At 41.4% G+C, this 22071-nt stretch overlaps 1 protein-coding gene across 1 annotated transcript in view; it reads right to left on the bottom strand.

The window, feature by feature from the left end:
* Nucleotides 1–22071, bottom strand: part of LOC311299655 (uncharacterized protein) — a 424501-nt gene that overhangs the window by 385749 nt on the left and 16681 nt on the right. The window lies entirely within an intron of this gene.

The raw sequence follows: 22071 nt of genomic DNA, 5'->3' as shown, positions 1-22071 counted from the left end.
GTAAAGGTAATGAAGTTTTGTGTTAGGATTATTAGAAAAAAGAATCCAGCCCATTATTAATATAAGAGTGTAGGCTAGACTGAACAGATATACTTCGTACTGAGATATATGGGAAACAGACTAGTCATTATGATTAAAAATAAAGAATCATTTGAATATTTACAGGTTTTTGTATTTAATGTATGTGCGTTCAAAACACTTCATGTCACTTCAGAGGCTCTTCCACTTTTTCAGTGTAACCATGTCCACCTCATTTCTCATGATGTGTTTTTGTACAGCTGCCTGTATTAGTGTTTCCACAGTGTCTCTTGCACAGTAATACACTGCAGTGTCTTCAGTCTTCAGCTGATTCATGTGCAGATAGAAATTAGAGCTGTCCTTAGTTGCTGTGAACCTGCCCTGGACTGACTGAGCTGAGCTCTAAGAAGAATCTGAATAATAATAAATAATCCATTCCAGTCCTTTTCCAGGTGCCTGACGGATCCAGTACATGTAACCGCTACTAAGAGTGAATCCACTACATGCACAGGTCAGTTTGTGGGAACCACCTGGAGCCACAACTACTGACTGTTCAGACTGTGTGAGCACAACCTGAGAGTCAATGCCTGTGGATAAACAAAACAAATTACAAATAATTAGGATCATGTATGTATTTACAATAAGAAAAGTGTTTATTTTGTTCAGGGAATATACTTACCAGACACTGCGGCCAGCAACAGCAACAGATACAAAGTGAACATGATTTATATCAAGGCTGAACTAGTGATGAGTTCTCCAGTCAACAGTGCAGTTGTTTAAATATGAAACAGACATCAGATAATTTGCATAGAAACCCAGAATTAGCAAAAAACTAGATCGTGTGGCCATTGAGGTTCATTTCATGAACAATAGTGCCACATCTTGATATGGATATAAAAATTTCCTTCTGCCGAATGAATAAATGTGATTATTTTCAAAGCAGGCAGGAGCATGCAGCCTCATCTGAGTTTTATTAAAAACAGATGTGATGTTGTGTTATGTTTATGTGAAAGTGAATAAAGGACTGTAGCGAAGTTGTAGAGTTCAGTGTGCAGTAGTTGAATGTGTACAGGCAAACAGATCAGCGCTTTTCCACCATTGAGCCGTTGTTCTCACGTCTTGTATAGCACAAATAGTGGATCAGACACCTATGAAATCAAAGGCGATATTGCGTGTGTCCAGCCCAAGGCGTCATATACTGACGCTTTTGACATTTCGTCTACATCCAACACACATGGCACCCTTTAGCGTCAATATGAGACGGGCCAGAAGGCGCCTCCTAGCGGTCTAACCCTAACCCTACCCCAGACCTAAACCTACCCATAACCGAACAAAGCTCTCTGCGTCTCATATTGACGCTAAAGTACGTGTGCGTTGGATGTAGACGAAATGTCAAAAGCGTCAGTATATGATGCCCTAGGATGAGAATGCGTTGGTGTGGTGTAGATTGAAGAAGACGATGAAGGCAGAAAGAGCCAATGCAAAGTTTTACTTACAAATATAACAGGTTACAAACAGGCAGGTAGGATACACTCACACCAAATACAACGTGACCCAAACATAACTATGACTAGATGTTAGAACGGACAAAGACTGACTGAACAGAGGGAACTAAATACAGACACTGATGAACATAAACCAGGTGACACAGATGAACACTGATTAACAGAACATAGGTGATGAAGGTGATTGACAAGACACAGGTGATGAAGATGAACTAATGATAACAGAGAAGACAAGTCCAATGAAAAAACAAACTAAACAGAACACAACAGTGACAGCGTGATTCACACTCATGTGCTTTGTTGTTAATACATTGGATATTATTTAAACTCTGTAGCTTTTATATGAAAATAAATAAAACAAGACACCCAAAAGGACTGCCTTGACACGAACAGATTGAAAACCAGTTCAACATTAACATTTAAAACAGTGCACATGAATAATTCTGATTGTCAACAGGTTTTCAGAAGCCCTTCTTACATTCTGTGAGAGCAAACATGAAGATAAAACAGTTTAGACACAATATCCATTACCATGTTATGTGATAAACCTGATGCAGGAAAGTCATAAATGAGTAAAAGAATAGTCTGTTAATGAATACAGTGGGGCTTAAAAGGGAGGACAAGTTTGCATAGGCTGCCCTCTAAAGGTAACCTTAATAACCTCTGTAACCCTGTCTGCCTTTCAACATATTTGTATTCTTATTTACTAGTTAAGAGACATAGTAGCTCATTATGAATTTTTACAAAAATGTTTATATATCATTTCCTAAAGCTTCTTTACTACTTGTTGCATGATTTCTGAAAACCTGTCCAAAAGATCAGCATTTAAAGATATTCAATAATATGAATGTAACATTTAACTTTCCAGTTGTTAAAAAAAAAAAAACACACATTGGAATGCCATAGAACTCAGCTGCATTTTAATTTGTGAATTTTTTTTGTTTTGTTTTGTTGTTGCATGAATTCGGGTATGCTTATAATGCTTGTTGTTCATTTAGAAAGACCTCCACGAAGAAGTAGTTAAGGATTTAAATCAATATTTTAATAAAGTAAAAATCAATAAAGTGGCTTGTTACAAAAGTATCAAGTGCCCTTGGGCCCTCAGAGATCACATGAGTAGTTCTCTTACAAGAGGTCTCTCGTACTGCGTAAGATATCTTACGCTAGGGGAAAATCCTTTTTCCGCGAGATATTGAAGCCAAAAATTATCCTTAATTTTGTAATAATGCAAAACGCGTTGCGGCAGCATGCAGACATAGGCGAGGCAGCTCGCGCGCCTATTGGCTGCTCTGCGGCAACTGCAGCAGCCTATCGAGCGAGGCCTGGCGTGACGCCAGACCCAATCAGGGCACTTCGCGCCCGCTGCGTCACGTCCCGCCGAAATGGGCGTGGTCTAGGCCTATAAATACCGCTCGCAGGCAGCTATTATCTGATTTTTCATCCTTCAAGCGAAGCACACGCATCGCTGGAGCTGGATAAGAAGCCGCGCCGTCTGAAAGAGAGCACCTTCAGCGGGACGAGTCACTGAAGTCGCTGGCCGCGCCGCCTTCCTTGCCTTCCTGCTGCGCTATCCGGCCTTATATCCTTTCTCTGCTACTGTGTTTATGTATGTGTGTGTGCTCGCCGCCGCGACACACACTCCCATTGCACTAAAAGAGCTGGGCGTCTTTTTCAAGACGCCCCTTTTCCTGATCACGCAGCTCTCGCGCTCGCTGACGGCGACTGCCCTCACTGCGAGCTAGTTACTGCCTATGGTGACTCTGAGGACTCACCTGGCATCCTTCTCCGAGACTGCTCCTCCGCCCCCCCCCCAACCCGCAAAGCTTGCCGGTTCGCCCGCTTGCCTTGCCTGCTTGGGGGACGATACCTGTTCTCCCTCTGTTCGAGCCGCGCACACCGCGCCGCTCACAGAGGATGTCAGGAGCGGGCGGTCACGGGGCTAGCTTTCTCTCTCCCTCTGTTCAAGCCACGCAAACTGCGCCGCTCACAAGGGAGGCTGGAAGCGGACGGTCGGGGTTAGTTTTTCTTTACGTTTTAAGAAAGCTACCCTGCCTCTGCGCCCCATTCATGCGTCACTCACCGGCGAAAGGAGAAAGTTGTGTTTTTAGTCCCTCCGAGGATGGACTGACCTTCAATTTCTCATACATTTCCCAGTTCCCTGATCATGCGACTGGAAATATCAATATTGCAGCAGGCGAGCCTGTTTTAATACAAGCGCGTCTGCAAGCAAACGGCGAAGAAAACATGTGACGCTCTTATATGCTCGTGCATCCAAAAGCCTTTGTATTCCCCCCTGTGGCTCAGTGGCGGAATCATTGGTTTTCCTCACGAGAGACCGGAGTTCGAATCCCGGTCTAGCGGCAGTTAAAATTATGCCGCCAATGCTTCGCTCTGTCAGTTCCCTGAAAAGCGACTGCAGATGTGCATTTTGCAGCCAACGAGCGCGTTGCACAACCCGCTCGCCTGCACCCAAACACCGTTTCTATGGTTTCCGTGCGTCACTGGCGAAAGGAGAAAAGAGCGTTTCTGGTCCCCCCACGGACGGACCGACCTCCTTCTTTTTCTCGTACATTTCTCATTCCCCTCTGAAGTTCGGGCGACTGGAAATGTCAGTATTGCAGTGAGCAAGCCTGTTGTAATACACGCATGCCTGCAAACAAACGCCAGCACGTTGACGCTCTCTTATAATACTTGCGCTAACTGAGTTACAATGTGTCTCCCCCTGTGGCCCAGTGGCAGACTCTCAGGTTTTTGCACGCGAGAGACCCGCGTTCGATCCCCGGGTCTACCGGCAGATAAAATTATGCCGTCAATGCTCGCTCTGTCAGTTCCCTGAAAAGGCGACTGCAGATGTGTATTTTGCAGCCAACGAGCGCGTTGTACAACCCGCTCGCCTGCACCCAAACACCGTTTCTATGGTGTTCCGTGCGTCACTGGCGTAAGGAAAAAAAGGGAGTTTTTCTGGTCCCGCTGCGGACGGACCAAGCTCCTTTTTCCTATACATTTCCCATTCCCCTCTGGAATTCAGGCGACTGGAAATGTCAATATTGCAGTGAACAAGCCTGTTGTAATGCACGCAGGCCTGCAATAAACGCCAGCATGTTGATGCTCTCTGTTTCTATGGCAACTTCTCGCTCGTTCAGTTCCAGTAAATGTGACTGTTCCAGTGTATCCTGCAGTAAACAAGTCGGCGACGCAGCACGCTTGCCTGCACACAAACGCCGTTTTTACGGCTGCCCAGATAAATCCCATAAGTGTGAATTTTTCTGGTGTCCCGGCCACGGCCGATGGTGCTTTATGTGTAGAAAGAATGCCCACTGCCCAGTGCCCATCTCTACACACAAGCACAGCCCGTCACACAGGGCTCGCGCACATGAATCGACTCAGATCGATTGCGCTTCAAACATGGTGAATGTGCCCACTAACACCACGTTATGCATGTCTCACGGTTTCTGTAAAAACGAAACCAACGTGCATTCGCTTCGCTCAAGCGAACGATGCTTTCAGTGTGATAAATGTGCCCGCTGTCCCGCGCCCACATCCACACATAGACATGACAGTTCCTACGGGAACCGCCCAGCCCTCCCCCTCGCGGTTGACCACCGCAGAGGAGTCGAGCGCGGGCAATCTGCCCGCTGTTATCAGCGCGCCCCATGCCTCAAATGTCACGAGCGCAACGCTTGTGTTACAGCACGCCGAAGCCTCTCCATCGCTGAGCGAGCGGAGCGCGCTTCGTATTCAACCCCTAGCTATTCATGCGGACGCATGGGCAAAGCTGCCCGGGGTTTCGAAGTGGGTGCTGAACATTATAAAAAGAGGCTATTCGCTACAGTTTCGCCAACGCCCTCGCCGCTATGTGGCGCGCGTCGAGACCACGGTAAAAACAGAAGTAGCACATTTACTTCGAGCCGAAGTGGCGAAACTATTGAGCAAAGGGGCCATAGAGCCTCTCTCTCAAGTTCAGAGCGAAGAAGGGCTATACAGCAGATACTTCCTGGTACCGAAAAAAGACGGGGGTCTCAGACCCATACTAGATCTAAGGCAACTGAACAAAGTGCTTGTGAAGCGACAGTTCAGGATGCTCACGACCAGACAAATCCTTGTGCAGATTCGCCAAGGAGATTGGTTTGTGTCAATAGATCTGAAAGACGCGTATTTCAAATACAGATAGCGTCACGTCACAGGCGATATTTGAGATTCGCCTTCGAGGGCCAGGCATATCAGTACACAGTCCTGCCGTTCGGTTTGTCCCTGGCACCCTGTACATTTACGAAGTGCATGGATGCGGCGCTCGCACCCCTCAGAATGAGAGGCATGCGAGTACTGAACTATTTGGACGATTGGCTGATTCTAGCGCAATCTCGCGCAGTGCTCATAGAACACACGACCATTTTACTCGATCACCTCGAGGATTTGGGTCTCAGTGTCAATTGGGCGAAGAGCTCTCTGTCACCCAGTCAGAAGATATCTTTCCTGGGCACAGAATTGGACTCGCTGTCCATGATAGCGCGACTATCACCACAGCGCGCGGTAGACATTCAACACACAGCAAACTCGTTTCGCTGCGGCGCGTCTGTCCCGCTCAAGAAATTTCAGAAGATGCTAGGTCTCATGGCCTCAGCATCATCAGTGCTCCAGCTGGGCCTGCTCCGCATGCGCCCGCTGCAGTTTTGGCTGAAAGCGCGAGTCCCACGCAGAGCGTGGGCATCCGGTTCGCTTCGCCTCAGGGTCAATCAGAAGTGCGTCACAGCTCTGAAACCTTGGAGAGCGAACGACTGGTACCAATCAGGTGTAAGCCTGGGGACTTCCTCGAGGGTGAAAGTGGTGTCCACGGACGCGTCCACCTCGGGATGGGGAGCGCTGCTCGAGGGCAGACCGTTCTTCGGCCAGTGGTCGGAACGGGAAAAGCTCCTGCACATAAACTGCCTCGAAATGACCCACAGACAGTCCAACTGCTGTGGAAGAAATTCGGCAGAGCGGAAGTAGACCTGTTTGCGTCTCAAGAAAACGCTCACTGTCCGGAATTTTTCTCCAAGAGCAGGAACGCGCCGGCCCATGTGTGGCCCCGCCGCCCGCTCTATGCTTTTCCCCCCGTCTCTCTCCTGCCTCAGGTGATAGAACGGATCAGGGAAGAAGGATGCTCAGTATTGCTGGTAGCACCGTTCTGGAAAAACCAACCTTGGTTCCAAGTCGTGATGCAGTTAGCAAGTACTACCCCGTGGCCAGTACCAGTGAGGAGAGACCTCCTCTCACAGGCCCACGGCTCGATCTGGCATCCTCACCCGGAACTATGGTCCCTTCATGTCTGGGCCATCAACGGGTACATGTTGGACTCCCTAAAGGAGTATTAAACACGATCGTGCAGGCTAGAGCTCCGTCTACGAGACGGCTCTACTCCTCGAAATGGTCAGTGTTTTCGGGCTGGTGCACAGCCCGTGGTGTGTCACCCACAGACTGTGGTGTGACGGAGGTGTTTTCCTTCCTACAAGAGCTGTTGGATGAGGGCAGGGCCCCCTCCACGCTCAAAGTTTATGTGGCGGCTATAGCAGCGTTCTCAGGAACAACGCTTGGTCAGTCAATAGGAAGGAACGATTTAGTCATCCGCTTCCTTAGAGGGGCTAAGAGACTGAATCCTCCCAGACCTCCCTCAGTCCCCGTATGGGACCTTTCTACGGTTCTGGAAGCCATGAAAGGTGCGCCATTTGAGCCTTTACAGTCAATTGATTTGAAACACCTGTCTTTCAAGACGGTGTTTTTGCTGGCTCTCGCTTCAGTGAAGCGCATAGGGGATCTACACGCGCTCTCTGTGAGCGCGGCGTGCATGGAGTTTGGGCCTAATGACTATATACTCTTTTGACGTTATACTCAAACCTAAGCACGGTTATGTTCCAAAATCCCTCAACACACCGTTTAGGGCGCAGGTTATCTCCCTGTCAGCCCTACCGGTCCCTGATGAGGAAAGAGACGCGAGCCTCCTTTGCCCAGTCAGGGCATTACGAGCTTATGTGTCTCGCTCGTCTGTTTTCAGACAGACGGAGCAGCTCTTTGTTTCATTTAGCGGGCGTTCTAAGGGACTAGCCGCATCGAAACAGAGCCTATCCAGATGGATAGTTGATGCTATAGCGCTGGCATACGCCTCCAAGGGCATGCAGTGCCCGTTGGGTGTCAGAGCGCACTCCACAAGAGGCATGGCCTCTTCGTGGGCCTGGTCAAGTGGGATTGCCTTGCAAGATATTTGTATGGCGGCAGGCTGGGCCTCCCCGTCTACATTTATAAGGTTTTATAACCTAGAGGTTCCCGCCCTGCAGGCCAGGCTGCTGTCGGTCTAAGTTTACCAGTATTATCTGACCTGATGCTATCAGCTCAGAATGCTGCGTCTACTGAGCACAGCTCAATGTTCGACAGTAAAAAGTAGCAGCACGAGATGTGCCTGGGCAGACTGTGTAAGACCCACATTCCCCCATCAGTTCAGGCCGTACCCCGCCCTGTCTGTATGAAATTCGCGTCTCAGCGACGCTGCCATATGTTGAAGAGTGCGGCTTCGCCCCTCCCTCTTCCCGGACTCCCTGTGAGTTCCCTGAGTGATTGTGCACTATATGTACCCCGGGCTTTCACCCTTGGGTCTTTGGTGTCAGATCTCAGCATGCACAGCGTTTTGCATTGGGTCCCCTAGCGTAAGATATCTTACGCAGTACGAGAGACCTCTCGTAAGAGAACGTACTCGGTTACTAACGTAACCTCGGTTCTCTCTAGAAGAGGGAACGAGTACTGCGTATCTTGCCGTGCATGCACACGCTCTGGTTGCTTCGATGATGAAAAACCAGATAATAGCTGCCTGCGAGCGGTATTTATAGGCCTAGACCACGCCCATTTCGGCGGGACGTGACGCAGCGGGCGCGAAGTGCCCTGATTGGGTCTGGCGTCACGCCAGGCCTCGCTCGATAGGCTGCTGAAGTTGCCGCAGAGCAGCCAATAGGCGCGCGAGCTGCATCGCCTATGTCTGCATGCTGCCGCAACGCGTTTTGCATTATTACAAAATTAAGGATAATTTTTGGCTTCAATATCTCGCGGAAAAAGGATTTTCCCCTAGCGTAAGATATCTTACGCAGTACTCGTTCCCTCTTCTAGAGAGAACCGAGGTTACATTAGTAACCGAGTACGTTTTTGTTCAGCCCTGCAGTCTTTTGTCTTACTGTGACTCTCTTGCACAGTAATAAACAGCTGTGTCTTCAGTCTTCAGGCTTTTCACCTCTAAATACAGCATGTTTTTACTGGTGTCTGTGGTGATGGAGAACTGGCCCTGTAGAGACTGAGCATAATATACAGTTGAGCCAGATATACGTCCAACCCACTCCAGTCCTCTCCCTGGTTTCTGACGGATCCAGTGCATCCAGTAGCTGCCCACTGAGAATCCAGAGACACCGCAGGACAGAGTGACTGATTCTCCTGGTCTTTTCACCACAGAATCTGAGGAGGTCAAAGACTGACCACTAACACCTGAACAACATGGAAAATGAACATTAATTTAATTTAAAACAGCACCATTAATTGAGAAGAACTGAGAGTTTCTCACATGAAATAATCAACAGCAGAACTCCATGCAGTAGCATTTCCATTATCACTCCAAAAACTGTAAAATGATGAGCAAAATATTTAATTGCACTGCAGCTGCAGGACACTGAGAATTCGGTTTTATAACAAGTACTTTTAGAGTTGTTCACTGACCCTCCCTAAATCAGGTAATTTGCATACAAAGGCAAAACAAGGTAACTATGTCAAAACTGGAACTGAGAAAATGGATTCAAATATTCTTGACTGAATTCTGATTGATTTGATACAATATTCACATTCTGTTTTCTTTGAATCTTAGTATTTCTTAAGATAGTAAAGGCTGGATGACATACATTTTATTGTATGTCTGTAATAATACATTTCAAATTGCAATAAATCATAAAATCAACGTAAACTCTGGGCAGAAAGAAAAATCTTTTGTTATTTCTCAGCAATGTTTTATATTTAATTAATTACTAATTCTGGCCAAGTGCGGAAATCAAAGTGAATAAATCAATCATTGATGTGGGTGTAGAAAATGTTGGATGTTTTTATTATTGTTTTTTTTTAGCTTTTGGTATAGCTGTTAGTGTGTCTGTTAGTGTGCCTTTCCTTGGCCATACAAAGAAAGTCAATGCATACAAAGTTGTTTTGGTTAGAATCATGCCTGCTATTCCAGAAACAAGAAATTTCTTAGAAATATAAAAAGATGAAATAATAAAGAAATAAATAAAATAATGAAAGTAATCACTGAATGAATTCTCCTGTACTCCAAGTCTAATTGTTAAGACATTAAGAAAGGGGACTCAGGTTCAAACCTCAACCCTACATACTGTATTGTCATATAGAAAAATTGTATCCAAGCTTGGTAATTGTCATCTTGTATTTCTTTTGTATGGAGCATGTTAGACATTGTTCCACAGGACATGAGTAGATGTTTGTCCATATGACTCGTGATTCCATGCAAAGTCTCCTGAAGATATTTGATTGCTTTGTTTAATTTTTCTTATATTATTTCTTATTTTAATATTTCTTTGTTTAATATCAAATCTTATTTAATATTTATGTAGGCCTATCTATAATATTTAGTATTATTTAGTATCTATAATATAAGGATCTATAATATTTATTATCTATAAAAACATTAAGGATCTGTCAGGTTTATGTTCTGTTTTGGCTTAGTTTTGTGTTCCTGTGTTTATTTGTTTATAAGCGTATATTGGTTGTACACTCGTTATTGGGGTGTATTATGGGATTGAATGAGTGTACTCGATAACGTCCACTATGGTTTCGGACACCACTAGAAATCTTATGTCTATTAGTATGTCTTTGGTTATGGGTGTTTCTCTCCTGCGTTTTATATTCTCTTGATATCCTGAATGTTTATTATTTTGATTATTTGTTAAGTAAAGTTGACTGCTGCATTTACATTCTGCCTAAACTCTCCTTGCTGCAACCACACCGTGACAGGAGCATAGAAAGATAACGTTTATATGGTTGTTTTCAGATTTTGTACAGTACTGTAGTTGTATTTGTCACTGTGACTCTCTTGCACAATAATATACAGCTGTGTCTTCATTCTTCATATTATTCATCTGCAGATACATCTGTTTCTTGCTGTTGTCTCTGGAGATGGTGAACCGTCCCTGAACAGACTGAGAGTAGTATATATAACTACTGCTAGATGAGATGTATGCCAGCCACTCCAGACCTCCTCCTGCAGCCTGTCTGATCCAGGCCAAGTCTTGGTCACTACCAAATCCAGAGGCTGTACAGGTAAGTCTGTGAGATCCTCCAGGTTTAATGACCGCTGACTCAGACTCAGTCAGTGTCTGACACCAACAGACTGAAAAATGAACAGTTCAACATTAACATTTACAACAGCACACATGAATATATGTCTGATTGTCAACAGGTTTTCAGGAGCCTTTCTTACATTCTGTGAGAGCAAACATGAAGATAAAACACAGTTTAGACACAATATCCATTGCCATGTTATGAAAATAGGAACTTGATGCAGGAAAGTCACAATCAAGTTTTGTGTCTGTAGATGAATAGAGTGGGGGCTTTTAAAGGGGAGAAGGAGAAGTAGGTTTGCATAGACTGCCCTCTAAAGGTACATTTACATTTACTGTGTCCTTATTAACCTCTGTAACCATGTCTGCCTTTCAACATATTGTTTGTTTATTCTTATTTACTAGTTCAGAGATAGTAGCTAATTATGAATAATAATAAATAAATAAAATTAATAATAATAATAATAATAATAATAATAAATGTATATAGCTAAAGTTTATACTATTATTGATTCTGCACTGTTTATAATGAAACCCTTTTTAAAAGATAATCATTCAAAAATCACACAGTGAAATGCTATAGAGCTCAACTACATTTTAAGTTGAGATTGATTTTATTCTAGCTAGAAATTGACATTTCTTTCTTTAAAATTCTATATCATTACATTGGGTAAATATGAACAAAGAAGCCTGTAAAAATAAATCTGCATTGTTAATCCTTTTGATATTTTATTTAAAAAATTCTAACGTCTAATCTTATTTAATGGCAGCTCTGAGTCTTCTCCTTTAATGCCTGATGAGTTTGGAGAACACCTGACAAGAGATCAGAGACCATTCCTACATACAGAATCTCTCCAGATCCTTCAAAGTCCTTCAAAGTCCTAGGTCCATATTGGTACACTCATCTTCTGTAGGGTTTAGGTCAGAGGACTGGGATGGCCATTGCAGAAGCTTCATTTTGTGGTCAGTATGTTTCAATCCACCTATTTTTATGCGCAAACAAGGTTTGTTGTTCAGGAAAGGAGGAGGCAGGAACCAGCAAACATGTCAACACTTTAATAATAAAATAAACCAACGCAAAACGAAAATAAAGCGGCAGCCCCCATACAGTCGACTGCCGCACACACATAAACAAAACATAATGTAAATGTCCCAGGCCTGGTCCTCTCTTGTCTTGCCCTGTCATTGCTCCTCCTTTTATTCATCCAGATCACCTTCTGTTAGACTCCAGGCCAAGAATTCAAGCAGAGGCTCTAAATTTGTATCTGTTTGGTATTTGTATCTGGCCAAGATGTTCAGGACCTCTGGCAGAAAAATAGGTCCACATCATTAAAGATCCAGCAGTGTAACTGTGGTCATGGGGTATGTTTTATCCCTTTTTGCACCAAACCCATCTGCCAAAAATATATTTTTTTGTTTCATTTGACTATAGAAGCCAGCCCTGTTTCTTAGAGTAGCGTCTGACAACTGAATATGCTGGAGTTTGTTTTTTGGATGAGAGCAGAGGATTTTTCTTGAAACCCTCCCAAACAATATGTGGTGATGTACTGTAGGTGCTGAATCTATCAGAGCTATATTCTTTGGTTTTAGTCATTGCGATGGATGATTGCAGGAATTTGGCCTTTGTATTTCCTCATATTTACACTCCTGTGGAACAAGAAGTCATGGCTGGACAATTTCATGTTTCCTAGTCAACCAGTTGTTGTTGTTTTTTTATATTAATGGGAATATACTTCAGAGATATTATACTCATAATAATTTATATGCCAATAATTGTAGCCAACGTGTTTTGGAGAACAACATATATTTCATAATGTGATCCACGCGATGTTAGTTTCACAGTAATCTTTGATCATATTTACCAAGGGTGCCAATCATTTTGACATATCATACAGATTTAACAAGCATTAAGGTCACTTATTTGTATGCATTAGATCAATGCTTACAAAGACCTGCATGAAGAAGTAGTTAAGGATTTAAAGCTGCATTCAGTAACTTCGGGATTTCTTCGCTGTATTCTCGCTTTTTGCTCGAGGGTTTCTCTCTAGAGCTCCCCCCACAGCTTCGGAATAGATATTTGACAACACTGTTGTAAAAACTCGTTGGCTATTCTCAGACACCAGAGGCTAGCAGATCAACGATATCAAAGCAGATGGGATATTCTTTAAAATGTCTTCTTCATTCGGGTTCGAACAGCGTGAGGGAGCGCAATAATGACGGCATTTTAGCAGATTTCTTTTGGCCGTAAAGCAATTGTTTACATCGCGAGACCTGATATCACGCGAGACTTCCTGACCCGCCGCCCCAAAGTTGCAAGTGCGTATTTTCCGCTCACGGGCACCAGGGGGGTGCGAAAAGACCACCATTCAACCCGAAATAAGTAATATAACCATTCCAATGACTCCGAAGCTGTTCAGTTAAGGTAAAAAAAGTTACTTAGTTCACCTTTGAATCAATATTTTAATAAAGTAAAAATCAATAAAGTGGCTTGTTACAAAAGTATCAAGTGCTCTTGAGCCCTCAGAGACATGAGTAGTTTTTGTTCAGCCCTGCAGTCTTTTGTCTTACTGTGAATCTCTTGCACAGTAATAAACAGCTGTGTCTTCAGTCTTCAGGCTTTTCACCTCTAAATACAGCATGTTTTTACTGGTGTCTTTGGTGATGGAGAACTGGCCCTGTAGAGACTGAGCATAATATGCACTTGAGCCAGTGTTTATATATCCGATCCACTCCAGTCCTCTCCCTGGTTTCTGACGGATCCAGTGCATGTAATAGCTGCCCATTGAGAATCCAGAGACACCGCAGGACAGAGTGACTGATTCTCCTGGTCTTTTCACCACAGAATCTGAGGAGGTCAAAGACTGACCACTAACACCTGAAATACAGAGGAAAAATCATGTTAGATGATTTAGAACAATGAAATAATAATCTTCTACAAATGGGAGTTTCTCACATGCAATAATCATCAGTAGGAGTCCATATAGTAGCATCTCCATTACAACAGAAAGAGGCAGTAAAACAGTTATAGGTTACACTGCAGCTGTTTTAGTCACTGAACACATGCACTGACTGAAAGTTCAGCTTATAACACAATCTTTCAGGAGTCTGGGAGAAATTGACCCTTCCCACAAAATAATTTGCATCTTTGGAGGTTTGCAGACTTACACTGTAGTTTAATGCAGTAATCTGCAAATTATCACAGTAGACAAGGGAAAAAACCTTGACCAACGTTTTGATAAGTGAGAAAATATATATTACTTTATCAGTGTACACCTTTGTTCTGTAATTTATTCATGGTTTGTTATTTGTTATTGAGTCAATGTTTCAGAGATGCAACCAGAGCACCAGAGAATCTACAGTGGAAAGATGCATATTTTGAAATCCACCAGCACTGCCCAGTGACGGGCCATTTTTTTTGTCTAATTTCTAAACTAATTTCTAGTTTAGAATTAATATTAGTTTTTTTAGTATATTGTTGTTGTTCCCTCTCCTTTCCGGATTAGTGTGTCAGTTTTGGGCATAAGCCAGTTTCAGTAACTGGTTGTGATTCCACATGAATCTGCCTTGAATGCCGAATTTGTAGTTTATTAGGATGTATTCCACTTTGGTGAAAATCAAGTTTTCAATGTTGTTTATATGTCTATGTGTTTTTATTTTAAATTTTTATATGCTTTAAGACAAACCATGTGCAAATTCATGTCAACACCATTGCTGCGTAGTCTTACGGGGTTGGAACAACATGAGGGTGAGTAATTACTGACATAATTTTCATTTTTGGGTGAACTAACCCTTTAATATTAACGTTTTTTGTATTTAATACATTCAAAACACTTCAGACAGGCCTTATGTCACTTCAGAGGCTCTTCCCTTTTTTCAGTGTTACTCAACCATGTCCACCTCATTTCTCATGAGTTTTTGTACAGCTGCCTGTATTAGTGTTTCCACAGTGTCTCTTGCACAGTAATACACTGCAGTGTCTTCAGTCTTCAGCTGATTCATGTGCAGATAGAAATTAGAGCTGTCCTTAGTTGCTGTGAACCTGCCCTGGACTGACTGAGCTGAGCTCTTAACAGAATCTGAATAATAATAAATAATCCATTCCAGTCCTTTTCCAGGTGCCTGACGGATCCAGTGCATCTCAGTGCTACTAAGAGTGAATCCACTACATGCACAGGTCAGTTTGTGGGAATCACCTGGAGCCACAACTACTGACTGTTCAGACTGTGTGAGCACAACCTGAGAGTCAATACCTGTGGATAAACAATAAACATTTTTTTTACAAATAATTAAGATCATGTATTTATTTACAATAAGAAAAGAGTTTATTTTGTTCAGGGAATATACTTACCAGACACTGCGGCCAGCAACAGCAACAGATACAAAGTGAACATGATTTGTATCAAGGCTGAACTAGTGATGAGTTCTCCAGTCAACAGTGCAGTTGTTTAAATATGAAACAGACATCAGATAATTTGCATAGAAATCCTGATAGCAAATACTGTAGTTTGTGGAGCTTGAGTCCATTGAGGTTCATTTTAAGGGCAATAGTACCACCTCTTGATATAATTTTTATTTTATTTTTCCGTTACAGCTGGCACGAGCATGTAACTTAATCTGAGTTTATTCAAACAGATAAAGTGACATGTCCTGGTGAGAGTGGGTACAGGACTGTTTTAGGAATGGGCAGAGCCTCTGCAATGTTGTGTTGTAAAGACATGTTAAAAACATCACCAAACAACAGAATAACTTAAGCTTCAAGAACTCAAATCTTTGTATTTCGTACTCTATTATTTATTTGTTTAGTTGTTTGATAGTATTATTCTGGTATCTTTAAATGATTTTAAATAAAAAACAAATAAATGAATAATTAACATGGTTTGGTGTCATATTCGTGTGTGTGTGCGTGCGTGTGTGTGTGTGTGTGTGTAATAATTTTTCTTTTTTAATAATAAAGAAATGATTTTATTTAAATAATTAAAACAATTATTTCCACAGTTTGCTTTCAATAGTAATGATAAAGAGTTCTTAACATGTCTGATGATTAAGGTCTTACCATGGCATTCAACTTCCAATCTAGTCATGCATGTTAAGTGTTAAGTGCACAAGTATTAAACTGGTATTCATCACAGTGCCTGTATACCGAACACAATAATACACAGCCGTGTCCTCAAATTGCAGATTTTGTACTTTAAGATACACTGTGCTTGTAGATGTGTCTCTGGAGATGGTGAACTTATTTTTCAGTGAGTCCTTGTAGTCTATTCTACCACCAGCATGGATCATGTCAATGAACTCGAGGATCTTCCCCTGAGCTTGTCTAATCCAGGAAAGTGCCTTGGAGCCATCACTGAGAGCATAACCTGATACTTTACAGGACATGGTAAAAGATTCTCCAGGTTTTACCGAAAGTGAGCTTGGTTAGTTGTGCTCCACAGTGCTGCACACATCTGCAAATTAAGCACAAATAACGTCATTTTGAAATGGACTTTTTGTGGTTATTATGGATGTATCAATGTTGAACAGTTTAATGCTCCTCTAAAAACCTTGAAGAATTTTACTCACAAGGCATGGCAGACATTAGGAATACAGACAGATAAAACATGATTTTATGAGTGGTTCTTCTTCTCTGCTTTGTGGGAGCACAAGAAATATTCACAGCCAAGGATGGGCTGGGTATATAAATACTGGAGAATTTGCATTGAGTATTGGAGACAGTTCCACCATGGGTGTACAGGGTGAATATTAAAGGGATAGTTCACCAAAAAAAAAAAACCATTCTGTCATCATTTACTCACTCTCATATAATTTAATCTAATTTAATAATTTAAGCGCAGATATGAGATTTTTCTCGTGAGTGTTACTTGTGTGGTGCCATATGAATGATCCTGCGTCTCCTCACATAGGATGTAATTCACTGGGAGCTGGTCTTAATCTATAGCCATGTAAAAACATGGAGAGCGGCTGCAGGAGGTGCACTTAGGGCGCACCGTTAGATCGCCACTAACAGATTTGGTATTAATATACCATGGCTGGGTTTTGTTGGCGAACTGCGTGACACGGTTTCGGTTCACAGCAGCATTAAGACGATGGAAGGGGCACGTTCCTTTAGTATTTCATAACTTTGGCATGATTCTTTTCATCTCATGTATTATTCATTAGTATGTATGAAAGAATATCAGAAAGCATTGCGTCTCATGAACTGTGTGGTGGAATTACATTCACAGCTCAGAATAACAGGTTAAGTGATTCAGCCTTTTATTTCAAATGGTTGAATATACATTGAAGTTGTGAAGAAAATGGTAAAATAGCATTACTTACACAAAGTCATACAATTATAAGCCCCTTTCACACAGAGATTCCGGAAAATACATGGATAAAGTGACCCGGGATTTGACCCGGGTTCATTTGATTTTGATTCATTCACACTGCCAGTGATTTTCCGGAATCAGAGTTTGACAGAGAACATAGTTCACACACAACCCGTAAAAATCCCGTAAATACACGTGACATCGATGTGACTTGTAATGTCTCAGCAGCGTCTTAAGTTTGCTTATGAGCTGCGATTTCTCTCTCTCGAGAAACCACGCTTGTGCATTTTTTCTTCTATGATTCGATCATAAACTTTCGCATTACGTACCGTTTCACAGCTGGCGAACGATCCTGGCTTCAGCGTCATCACTACGACACGGCATTATTACGGCTTTTGTTAACACAGCGCGCGTTCCGGGACTGAACACTGCAATGTTACTAGGTCCCCAACCCGGCATCGATGCCGGCATCAATCCCGGGTCGTGTTTGCGTTCACACAGAAGGCGTTCTGCCAATTTCCCGGCAATTTCCCGGGATCATCACAACAAAGTGTTAGCGTTAAATACATCTCCATAGCACACATTGTATTTCTCTTGCAATTTATACATTAAAATTTGTTTTTACGTGCATATGATACACACTTTATAGCTTGTAATACGCACGTACCCCACACCACTAATCCTATAGAAGAGTATAATACGCGCGTACCCCACATCACTAATCCTACCCAAGGGGTTTACAGTGCGTATCGTATGCATGTAAAAACTAATTTTCACGTATAAATTGCATGATAAATACAATGCGTGCTATAGAGATGCATTTCATGAGATCGGGTTGCATTAACAGGGTTAGTGTTAACATTATACAATGTCCTACCTGCCTGTCAGAGTATGTGTTTCCATACCTCCGTGCACCGTGCTCACGCAGACATCACACATCATTAACATTTTCCATGAGGCTATATGCAGAGTTAGACAGACGTCAGTCACCTGACACCACAAACAAAGAGAACCCACCTTTTACAGTTCCTCCTGAACCAAAACAACTAATGCTCCGTTCACGCTATGTTGTAACTGTAATTTAGAGACGTCAACCCATGATATTCTGCCCGGAGCTGTTCGTGTCCTCAGACTCAGATTTATGTGTTTCTATGTCAACACTATCAATGCTGAAATGAATCTGCAGCAGTCAGGTGGTACAAGTAAGAGTTCTTTAAGTTGTTTATGTGAATTATTATTGTAATGTTATGTGCTTTGAGACATGATGTAATTTAGTGGCATCTCTTATTTCGCTTTGCTGAATCTGCTCTGGCTGTGCGCAACCTGCATGTTCATGTGTTTTGGAGGAGGCATGGCTTTGGAAAAGCTCTGAAGGGATCTCATGGGATCTCATGCTTTCAAAGCTAGCTTGCTATTGCTAGCCACAGCGAAATTGAATACCCTAACTTTAAAGATTGCAGTATACCTATAATACTTCTCGTGCATTTAGGAAGACCTCCATGAAAAGTATGTTAAGGGTTTAAATTTAAAAGTAGCTTGTTGTATTTTGGGAAAAAAAGATCTTGAGCCCTCAGACATCACATGAATATTTCTTGTGCAGCCCTGCAGTCTCAGTCTTTTATTGAGTCAATGTTTCAGAGATGCAACCAGAGCACCAAGTCTGGCCTGGGGTTGGTGGTGACTCTAGTGGATTTTTCCCTAAACCTAACTATCTGGGTCTCGTCTACAAATCGACGTCCCCGAACGTCTACTGTTGACGTTTAGTCTATCTGGGTCTCGTCTACAAATTGATGTCCCCTTTCAATAAATAGTCACCTAACTAACTTGTTTTCCTAAACTACACTGTAAAAAATGTTCGTAATTTTATCAGTAGAAAACTGTAAAAAAAAAAACAGAAAAGAAATGTTAATTCCTTAACAGTATGTACCCTTACTATATACAGTGAAAAACTCTAATAGCTCTCACGGGACATTTCATGTAATTTTACATTAATATACTGTTAAATGTACGGATTTTGGAAGTACACTGTAAAAAAAAAACTTAAAAACGTACCTTACCGTAAAAAATACGGTAGCAATTGTTTACTAATTTTACAAAGTTTTACATCATCGAACTAAAAATTACGGTAAAAAACTGGCAGCTGGTTGCCAGTAATTTACCGTAAAAAATACGGTATAAATATTTATGTTTTACGGCATTGAACTAAAATTTACGGTAAAAAACTGGCAGCTGATTGAAAGCGATTTACCGTAAAAAATATGGTAGTAATATTTTAGGTTTTACGGCAGTGATCTAAATATTACGGAAAAAAACTGGCAGCTGTGGTTGCCAGTACTTTACCGTAAATATTACGGTAGAATTTTTTTTGCTTTTACGGCACTGAACTAAAGTTTACGGTAAAAAACTAGCAGCTTGCAAGTGCTTTACCGTAAAAAATACGGTAGTAATATTGTAGGTTGTATGGCATTGAACACTGAACTGAACTTTTATGTAAAAAACAAAACAAAAAAACCCTGCCAGTTGTGGTTTCCTGTAATCTAAAAAAATATTGTATTACAAACCAATTTGTCATAATAAAATTTATTATTGAGAATTACCAGAAGTTCAGACGTTGATGTTTTATTGAAAATAATAAAGTTTGAAGTTACCATTATGGAGATGAGTGTTTGCTGTAGTTGGGCTCTTGACCCTTGACTTTCTAATTTTAGATTTACTATGACTGCTTTAACTGTGTGGTTATATAACACAAATGTTATGGCATGAAAATCAGAGAGAAAATGTGACCAGGTGATGTTGGCAGGTTAATGATGACATAATTGTCATGTAATGGCCTGATTCACTGTTCTCATAAAAAGTCTTATCTTTCACTTTATGAGCAAAGTTACAATATCAATATATTTCTGAGTATAATATCTCTGTAATCCCACATGTGAGCCAGCAATGAGCAACAGATAATCTGAAGAACTTTAAAAATACATGGTGTAGATAAAAGGTTTTGAACTACTGAACTATTGAAACCAACACAGACATCAAGAATCAGCGTATGAATCTCAACAACGGTGACAATCAACACAATAATCAGATAAAACTCTGAACATCACAAAACAAGCTACTAAAAAGCTGCAACAAAAGCAACATCAAAAATAAAAGCAGATATAATAATAAAAGAAAATACTAAGGCAATTCAGCATAATGTATTCCTGCTGCAATGCATGCTGGGAGATACTGATGAGTTTTGATTGGAGGCTCCATCAAGTGCACTGCACTTTTATCATCACCATTGTTGAGATTCATACGCTGATTCTTGATGTCTGTGTGTCTAAAAGACACAGTCGTTCAAACCTTTATTGTGCACAAAATTAAAAAAAAAAAATCTTTAGATTGTCTCAACACTGATGGATCACATGCTGTAGAATCATAGGGATACTACAATCAATAATGTAAAATTAATGACACATATAATCAAAAATAAGACTCTATAAGAGCTCAGTAAATCAAACATGATGATTGCCATCATCGATACACAACCACCATCACATGATTGATTTTCTCTCTGATTTCCTAGCTATAATCAGCACGTTTTATAAACACAGAGTTATAGCAAGCAGAGAAAAAATAATGGTAGAAAGTCAAGGGTCAAGAGCCCAACTAAAGCAGTCACTCATCTCCATCATGGTGACTTCAAATGAAACAATAAATCATCAACATCTAAACCTCTGTTAATTCTCAAACAGAACTGTAGATGTACGACAGAAATAAAGTCAGTCTGGTTAGTAATAAGTGAAGCTGGTAATGCTGTTTGTGGAGTTGTTTAATCCTCCTCTGCTGAGATCTTCACAGATTCAATGTCTTCTTTTCTCTTCAGTTGATTTCATCTAAGACTGAGGCTGAAGTCAGTTGTAGGTCTTGTGTTTCTGCTCGTCTCTTTTTTCTGTTCTTGTTGTTTCTCTGACATTCAAATGGACATTCCCAGAATTCCCTGTGTGACACTTCACATTTGATGCTATTTCATTTAAATAATTATGTTTCTTCTTGGTTTTTGTTATCAGTTTTATACATTTGGGGTTTATATTACATCATATATTGTTTAATGAACGTTTATGGCATTATATGGAGTCATGTGTGTGTCACCATGATGGTGTTTTGTGTTTGTGTGTATGACACTGTGCACCTTCTTCATATTAACATGTGCCTCAGTTTGTGGAAAAGTAATGGTGTACTTAAATCATTGTGTGTTTTTCTTTTTTACCATCTGTGTTATTATGATGGTTATCAGTATATTACAAAAATATAAAGCAGACTTTAATACTTTAGTGAAATTTAATGATAGCATTTATCGGTTTATGTAATATAGCGGTGAAAACTAAAAGGTTCCTACCATATTTTTTTTATGGTAAAGTACTGGGAACCACAGCTGATGTTTTTTTTACCACACATTTAAATCCTGCTGATGTGTTTTTTTTTTTTTTTAAGGTTGCAACCATATTTTTTACGGTAAAATACTGGCAACCAAGCTGCCGTTTTTTACCGTAAATTTCACAGGGTTTTTTTTACATTGTGTTTTTTTGCCCGTAAATTTAAATCCCGTAAAACATAAAAGGTTGCTACCTTATTTTTTACGGTAAAATACTGGCAACCACAGCTGCCGGTTTTTTACCGTAAATTTCACAGTTTTTTTTTTTAACAGTGTAGATTCCTGCGCAGGAATATATCGACAAACAGACCTGCAAATGTTTGTGCCCTCCCCCAGATCCTCCATTCAAACTACCTCCTGTATGTAAATTAGTATTCCCTTCCACAAATATCAAGAACCCATTCAATTACAAATTCTGATCTCACAGTTGTGAACCCCTCAATAGGGGACCAAAATCTAATTATAATGACAGACACCAC

The sequence above is a fragment of the Rutilus rutilus genome (assembly GCF_951802725.1).
Source record: "Rutilus rutilus genome assembly, chromosome: 1".
In the NCBI taxonomy this organism is placed as follows: Eukaryota; Metazoa; Chordata; class Actinopteri; order Cypriniformes; family Leuciscidae; genus Rutilus; species Rutilus rutilus.
The sequence above is the reverse complement of the archived record's forward strand: the minus strand, read 5'-3'. Positions and strand labels throughout refer to the sequence as shown.